The sequence below is a fragment of the Gossypium arboreum genome, unplaced genomic scaffold, assembly GCF_025698485.1.
Source record: "Gossypium arboreum isolate Shixiya-1 unplaced genomic scaffold, ASM2569848v2 Contig00171, whole genome shotgun sequence".
NCBI lineage: Eukaryota > Viridiplantae > Streptophyta > Magnoliopsida > Malvales > Malvaceae > Gossypium > Gossypium arboreum.
In genome coordinates this window covers 334,326-343,088 of record NW_026440299.1, presented here as the reverse complement: position 1 = coordinate 343,088, position 8,763 = coordinate 334,326, and positions in this window count along the sequence as shown.

Below are 8,763 nucleotides of genomic sequence, written 5' to 3'. Positions count from 1 at the left end.
AAAAATTATCCCACCCATGATCTCGAAATAGTCGCCATCGATTCGCTTTAAAGATTTGGCGACATTACTTATTTGGTGAGAAGTGCCATGTGTACTCGGATCACAAAAGTCTCAAATATTTGATGACCCAAAGAGACTTAAATCTGCGACAAAGAAATTGGCTCGAGCTGTTAAAGGATTATGAGCTGGTCATTGACTATCACCCCTGAAAGGCGAATGTGGTTGCGGATGCCTTGAGTCGTAAATCATTATTCACTTTACGAGTGATGAATGTGCACTTGTCTGTTCGATCCGACAGTGTGTTAGTAGCTGAATTGAAAGCCAAACCACTATTGATGCATCAAATTCGAGAAGCTCGAAAGTCGACGACGAGTTGGTCGCAAAACGAGTGAGTGTGTTCGAACAAGGACTCGAGTTTCAAATCGATGATGACGATTGTTTGAGGTTCAAAGGTCGTCTATGTGTTCCAAAGAATTCGGAACTCATTTCGATAATTTTGAACGAAGCCCATTGTAGCCGAATGGCAATCAACTCGGGGAGTACGAAGATGTACAACGATTTGAAACGTCGGTTTTGGTGGCATGGTATGAAACGAGACATCTCCGACTTTGTTTCGAGATGCTTAATATGTCAACAAGTGAAAGCGGAACATCAAGTGCCTTCAGGATTATTTCAGCCAATCACGATACCCGAGTGGAAATGGGATCGAGTCACAATGGAATTTGTATCCGGACTGCCCTTGTCAGCGAGTAAGAAGGATGCGGTTTGGGTCGTTGTAGATAGATTGACTAAGTCGGCTCACTTTGTCCCCGTACCTACGGACTTTTCAATGGACAAACTAGCCGAACTGTACATTTCTCAGATTGTGAGATTGCACGGGATGCCTATTTCCATCGTGTCGGATAGAGATCCGAGGTTTACCTCGCGATTTTGGAAAAAGTTGCAAGAAGCTTTGGGTACCAAGTTGCATTTCAGCACCGCCTTTCACCCCCAAACCGATGGTCAATCCGAGCGGATAATTCAGATACTTGAGGATATGTTGAGATGTTGCGTCCTCGAGTTTAGTGGTTCATGGGAACGGTATTTGCCGATGATTGAATTCGCTACAACAACAAATTTTCAATCAAGTATTAAGATGGCACCCTACGAGGCTTTGTACGGTCGTAAATGTCGTACACCATTGTTTTGGACCGAGCTCGGTGAAAGCAAAATTTTCGGGTGGATTTGATTAGAGATGTTTGAATAGAAAGTGAAAGTAATCCGTGAAAGTCTCAAGATAGCCTCCGATCGTCGAAAGTCGACGCGCGATCTGAAGCGTAAGGACATCGAGTATCGTGGGAGATAAAGTGTTTCTCAAGGTATCGCTTGGAAAAAGATACTCGATTTGGCCGTAAGGGCAAGTTGAGCCCGAGGTTCATTGGGCCATATGAGATATCCGAAGCGAGTCGGTCCAGTGGCATATCGCTTGATTTTGCCCCGAACTCGAAAAGGTTCACGATGTCTTTCATGTTTCGATGCTTCGACACTATAGATCTGATCCATCGCACGTGATTAGTCCATCGAAGTTGAAATTCAAGCCAATATGAGTTATGAGGAAGAACCGATTCGTATCCTATCACGGGAAGTGAAAGAGTTGCGAAACAAGCGGGTTCCGCTAGTGAAGGTGTTATGGCTCAAGCACGGGATAGAAGAAGCTACTTGGGAAACCAAGAACTCTATGAAAGAGCGATACCCTACCCTATTTACCGGTAAGATTTTCGGGGACGAAAATTTCTTAAGTGGGGGAGAGTTGTGACAGCCCAAAATTGACCCTAGTTGGAATGTGGTTTCGGGACCACAAAATCGAGGCATAAAAATAATTTTAAAATTTATTTTGATGCCTATAATATGTGTATGCTCATGTATGACATTTTTTGATGATTGATTTAGTGTTATAAAGGTGAATTCCACTAGAAAGGACTTAGTAGTGAACTTTGAAAGTACGATAGGGAAATGTGTGATGACTAATTAAAGCATGCATGCAAAATAATGGACTTGCATGTCAAATTCCCCCTTTTATAGGTGGTGGCCGGCCATGACATGGGTTATGGGCAAAGAAAACATGTTGAAACATGTTTTGTTAATGGAGCATGAAAGAAATGATTAATAATTAGATGTGGGAAGAGAAACAAAAAAAAAAATGTGTGTGAGAGTGTAGCATTCCCCCCCATTGCCGTGCAACTAAGAAGGAAAACAAAAAATTTTTGTTCATCCTTGTTCTCTCCTTTTTGGCCGAAAATACTAAGGGGAAGAAGAGATTTTTGCTTCATTTTATTTGTTTAGAAGAGATCTAGAAGGAGATTTGGCTAAACTTGCACCAAGATTAAGGTATGTATGAGGTTGTGTCATGAGATTCATGCATGTTTTAGTTGCCAACTTGATGTTCATGTTAGCCATGGTTCAAATCCTTGTTATGCCATGGAAGTGGTATTTGGTCAAAGTTGATATTGTGATAAAGCCATTGCATGCTAAGTGTGAAGCTTGATGATGATGCATGCAATGATGGATTGTCTACTCTTGAAATTTCTTTGTAGCCATCTTGAGTAAGACATTGAGTTTTCTTTTTGTTTAACCATGATTGAAGTTGAAAGGGGCATGATTGTGATGTATTCGGCCATGATGCATTCATGAGCATGGTTCATGCTTCTTGCATGTTAGTTAAAATTTGTGTTTTGGATGGCTAGGGAGACCTTGAAATTGCCATGCACATATATGTATATATATGTTTGCACATGATGTTTTGGTTATGAAGTAAGTGATGAATATGTTTGTTTAAAGAAGAAAATGTTGAAGAATGTTTGTGAAATTGCAAGTACATTCGCCTAGTACACATATGATGTGGAAATCTTGGAATTTATTGTTGATTTGGTGCAAGTATGACTAAGTATAATCGGCCATATGAGTGCTTGATGCTATATTATAAGTATTGAGCCACAATATGTAAAACATTAACTAGTAAAATGCATGCTGTTTTGTGTGGTATTAAGTGTATAATTGGCCTCAAATTGGACAAGTATATTCGGCCTTAGGTAGCCTATTGATGGCCTTAGCTTTTCCTTGATGCTTGAATGAATTGTATTGAATTGCTTGATGTAGTATAAAATGTGCATGACCATTGTGTATTCAAGCTAAAGGGTGGCCATATGACCATTTAAACTCCTTGTCATATTCGGCCATAAGCTAGCATAATGAGGTTTTAATAAATTGAATTTGTTTGAATTAGCTCAAGAGCTTAGAGAGCCACAATTGGACAAGGGAAGGAAAAAGTGATCGAATAGCCGTAAAAGCCGCTTCGACAACATCCGAGGTAAGTCCTCAAGAAGTGACCCTACTTGAATTATGTGAAATGAAATATGGATGTGTAATGATTATTGATTTATGTGTGTATGAGTATTTGAATGATACCCGGGCTAAGTCCCGAAGGCGATTATGCTAGTGATTACATTTGTGTTTGAGCCTTAGTAACGAAAATGAAACATGAATGTCTAATGATTATTGATGTATGTGTGCATGAGCAATTGAATGATATCCGGCTAAGTCCCGACGACATTTATGCTGGAAATTATATCCGGTTAAGACCGAAGGCAATTGTGCTAGTGGCTACATCCGGCTAAGACCAAGGCATTCGTGCGAAGTCGTTCTATCCGGCTAAGACCAAGGCATTCGTGCACGTGGTTATATCCGGTTGTATTCAAGAAGCTTGGGCTGGAGGTGAGTGTTAGCTGCTGTAATAAATTCCATTAGTACGCTCGAAAAGCCCAAAGAATAAGGTATGATTATATGTGCATTGGAAAAGTCGACATGCTTGAGCAACATTCGCTCAATCGACTAACAATTTCAGCTATTGAATTGGTTGATACCTTGTGAAAGTATATAATGATGAAGTGTGAAGTAAGAATGATTATGTGAATGTGTATTAATGAAATGATGCATTTGGCTATGTGAATGTATTGCTTTAATTAAAGCTGATTTTATTCCTTGAGACTTACTAAGCATAAAAATGCTTACCCCGTTGCTTTGGCTCTCTGTTTCATAGATTTTGCTCGATAGCAATCGGATTCGGGATCATTAAAGTCAAAGTCATCTACACTATCAAAGCCTCCATTTTGGTATAAATTTTTGGTTGAATTTTGAAATGGCATGTATAGGACTACCCCTTGTTGGTTCAAATATGTTGTGATGTATATGTGTACAGCCATGCGAAAATGGCTCGTAAAAGTGAAGTACGAACTTAGACTATTTGCGGTTTGTATATATATATATGGTGTCATGATGTGATTATGGATTGGAAATGGGAGTGTTGGTCACATGATCAGCCATTGGTATGGTTAAAATGATCATATGTGAACCTATGTATGGCAAGACTAGTTGGTTCATGGAGACTACAAAATAGGTAAGACCTACATTAAAAACAGATGCTGCCAGCTGCAGTGACGTGAATGTGAAAAATCACCAAAATTTGTAGGAATGGTATTAAATAGTTAATAAGCTTTGTAAATGAACCTTGATGAGTCTACTTTCATATGGAAGAAACGAAACGGTCATAGGAGTCACATGTTAAGAGATATTAAAGCTATTGTGAGACAGGGCCAGAACGGTTTCTGGGTCCCCTGTCGCAACTTTAAAAATTTACTATAAATTATCCAGAAAGAATTAGGAGTCATACCTTATATGTACAGATTCCATTTTGAGTCTAGTTTCATTAGAAACAAACGGCACCAGTATTAAAGCCCTGTACAGAGAGATATTCAAGTTGTAACGCGCGGAGGTCAGAGCAGTCGATCCCTGTAACATGGGTGACTTTAACTAATAAACTGTACCAATTGGCCCAACAAAAAATTCTAGAAATAAATCCATGGATGGATATATGAGTATAAATTCAGGGAAAATTTACGAAACCAGTTTCCGAGTTTTGAAACTCGAGATATGATTTTTAAGGCGACAGTGACGCAGTTTTCCAGCCTGACTGGAAATGTCAATTGGTGGGCGAAATATGTGGATTTGGCTTGTTAACCCCTCGTGTCCGACACCGGCGATGGTCTCGGGTTCGGGGTGTTACACGCCTGCTCCCGTACAAGGGACAGCGCCGGCGGACTCTCAACCTGTTGCTAGCAATCTGAATGATGAGGCTAGGCAAGCTTTCTATAGCGTGATGAATGATTGGTTCAACCAATACATTCGAACTAACACAATTGTCCCACAACCTCCATTCCCGACTAATACAACCCCGACCTACAATGCCTCCGTGAATGACCAAATAAGGTCAAATAAGCCCCAGCTGATGAATCCGAAACACGGGCTACTGAATTTAAAGCTACGGATAGCGACGATGCCGAGCAAGCTGAATTTTGGTTGGACAACACTATCCGGGTACTCGATAAGCTATCTTGTACACCCGATGAATGCCTAAAGTGTACTATCTCCTTGCTACGTGATTCTGCCTACTATTGGTGGTGTACTCTGACTTCTGTTGTTCCCCGAGAGCAAGTAACTTGGGAGTTTTTCCAAACTGAGTTTCGGAAAAAGTATATCAATCAGAGATTTATGGATCAAAAACGGAAGGAATTTCTTGAACTTAAACAAGGTTCCATGTCTGTTATCGACTCACGAACGAAAATTTGTGAGGCTTAGCCAGACGCGGAGAATGCATTTCTTCGAAGTCGTGATGTGTAAACGCTCAAGATGGACCAATGATGATATAAAGCGTATGTTGGCATTTTGGAAATCCGAGTTTGTGGCTCTTGTCGAGTGAGCGTGCAAAGCCGAGGAGCTCGAGATGGAGAAAAGAAAAGTGAAGTGGGAGCAAGGGAGTTTCAGAAGAGGTCTTGGGAAGCCCTTCCCACAATCATCAAAGAAATTTAGAGATGGCTTAGGCCGGTCTAGAGACACTTCGGGCTTTTCTAGACGAGATCGCGATCGACCCCCTGTGACCACACGAGTCACTTCGATCGCCATGGTGGAAATGATCGTCGAGAGAGAACGGAGTGCCGATTGTGGCAAATGGCATTCGAAGTTGTAGATTCCGTGACCGCTCTCGTTACAAGTGCGGATCGTTGACCACTTCATTAAAGATTGCCCAAAGTTGTCTCGAATGAATGTAGATCGAGTGGGAAACCGGGCGCTACCACTGCTCGAGGTAGACCATCTAGAAATACGGGCAATGCTAGTGGTGGTCAAGAGGATCTAGAGATGCTACGACCAGATCCGAGGCTCGCGCTCCTACTAGGGCTTATGCTATACGCGCACGCGAGGATGCTTCCTCGCCAGGTGTTATCACTGGTACTTTCACTCTCTTTGATACTAATGTGATTGCTTTGATTGACCCTGGTTCCACTCATTCTTATATATGCGAAACCTTAGCATCCAGCAAGACTTTACCTATTAGTCTACTGAGTTTGTAATTCGGGTGTCAAACCCCTTGGGTCGTTACGTGCTGGTCGACAAAGTGTGTAAGAAATGTCCCCTAGTAATTCGAGGTTCCTGTTTTTCGGTGGACTTGATGCTGTTGCCGTTCGATGAATTTGATGTTATTCTTGGGTTGGATTGGTTGACTGTGCATGATGCGGTTGTGAATTGCAAAAGCAAGACTATTGATTTGAGGTGCGCAAATAACGAGATGATCTGAGTTGAGTCTACGGACTTAAAGGGGTTGCCAGCTGTAATATCATCAATGTTGGCCCAGAAATATGTAAGAAAGGGGTGCGAAGCATACCTTGCGTATGTACTTGATGATAAGGAGTTAGAAATAAAACCCAAATCTGTGCCGGTGGTTTGTGAATACCCGGATGTTTTTCCCGAAGAATTACCGGGTTTGCCACCTGTTCGGGAGATAGAGTTTGGTATTGAGCTTGTACCTGGGACTACGCCAATTTCGATAGCTCTGTATCGTATGGCACCAACCGAGTTAAAGGAGTTGAAAGCTCAGTTGCAAGAATTGACGGATAGAGGTTTCGCTCGACCAAGTTTCTCACCTTGGGGTGCACCAAGATTGTTTGTGAAAAGAAGGACGGAACCATGAGGTTGTGCATTGACTATCGTCGGTGAATAAAGTGACGATAAAGAATAAATATCCGTTACAGCGTATCGATGATTTGTTCGATCTCTTGAAGGAGCCTCGGTGTTCTCAAAAATAGATTTGAGATCGGGCTATTATCGATTCATGAATCCGAGATTCGGACATACCCAAAACCGCCTTGAGCGAGATATGGTCACTACGAGTTCTTAGTGATGCCATTTGGGCTCACTAATGCCCCTGCGGTATTTATGGATTTGATGAATCGGATCTTCAGACCATATTTGGATCGGTTCGTAGTTGTGTTCATTGACGACATCTTGGTCTATTCAAGAGATGAGACCGAACATGCGGAGCACTTGAGATTAGTGTTGCAAATATTACGGGATAAGCAGTTATATGCTAAGTTCAGCAAGTGTGAGTTTTGGTTAAGAGAGGTTAGCTTCTTGGGTCATGTGGTATTTGCATCGGGTATTCGAGTCGACCCGAGAAAAATTTCAGCTATACTTAACTGGAAGCCTCCAAGAGATATTACTGAGGTTCGGAGCTTTTTGGGACTTGCCGGTTACTACCGACGATTTGTAAAAGGATTCGCGATGATAGCCACACCCATGACGAAACTGCTTCAGAAAGAGGTCAAGTTTGAATGGACGGAAAAGTGTCGAAAAAGTTTCGATCAATTGAAAACTCATTTGACTAAGCTCCAGATTAGCGCAATTTCGAATCGAGCAAAGAGTTTGTCATCTATAGTGACGCCTCCCTACTTGGGTTAGGTTGCGTATTGATGCAAGAAGGTCGAGTTGTGGCCTATGCGTTGAGACAATTAAAGCCACATGAGAAAAATTATCCGACCCATGATCTCGAATTGGCTGCCATCGTATTCGCCTTAAAGATATGGTGACATTACTTATTTGGTGAGAAGTGCCATGTGTATTCGGATCACAAAAGTCTCAAATATTTGATGACTCAAAGAGACTTAAATCTGCGACAAAGACGTTGGCTCGAGTTGTTAAAAGATTATGAGCTTGTCATTGATTATCACCCGGGAAAGGCTAATGTGGTTGCGGACGCCTTAAGCCTAAAATCATTGTTTGCTTTACGAGCTATGAATGTACACTTGTCTATTCTACCTGACAATGTGTTAATAGCTGAATTAAAGGCCAAACCATTATTGACTCATCAAATTCGTGAAGCTCAGAAAGTTGACGATGAGTTGGTTGCAAAACGGGCTGAGTGTGTTCCGAACAAGGAATTGGAGTTTCGAATTGATGATGACGATTGTTTGAGGTTCAGAAGTCGTCTGTGTGTTCCATAGAATTCGAAACTTATTTCGATAATTCTGAACGAAGCCCATTGTAGCCGAATGGCAATCCACCCGGGGAGTACGAAGATGTACAACGATTTGAAACGTCGGTTTTGGTAGCATGGCATGAAACGAGACATCTCCGACTTTGTTTCGAGATGCTTAATATGTCAACAAGTGAAAGCGGAACATCAAGTGCCTTCAGGATTACTTCAGCCGATCAAGATACCCGAGTGGAAATGGGATCGAGTCACGATGGACTTTGTGTCCGGACTGCCATTGTCAGCAAGTAAGAAGGATGCGATTTGGGTTGTTGTTGATAGACTGACTAAGTCGGCTCACTTTATCCCTATGCGTACGGATTTTTCATTGGATAAACTAGCTGAATTGTACGTTTCTCAGATTGTGA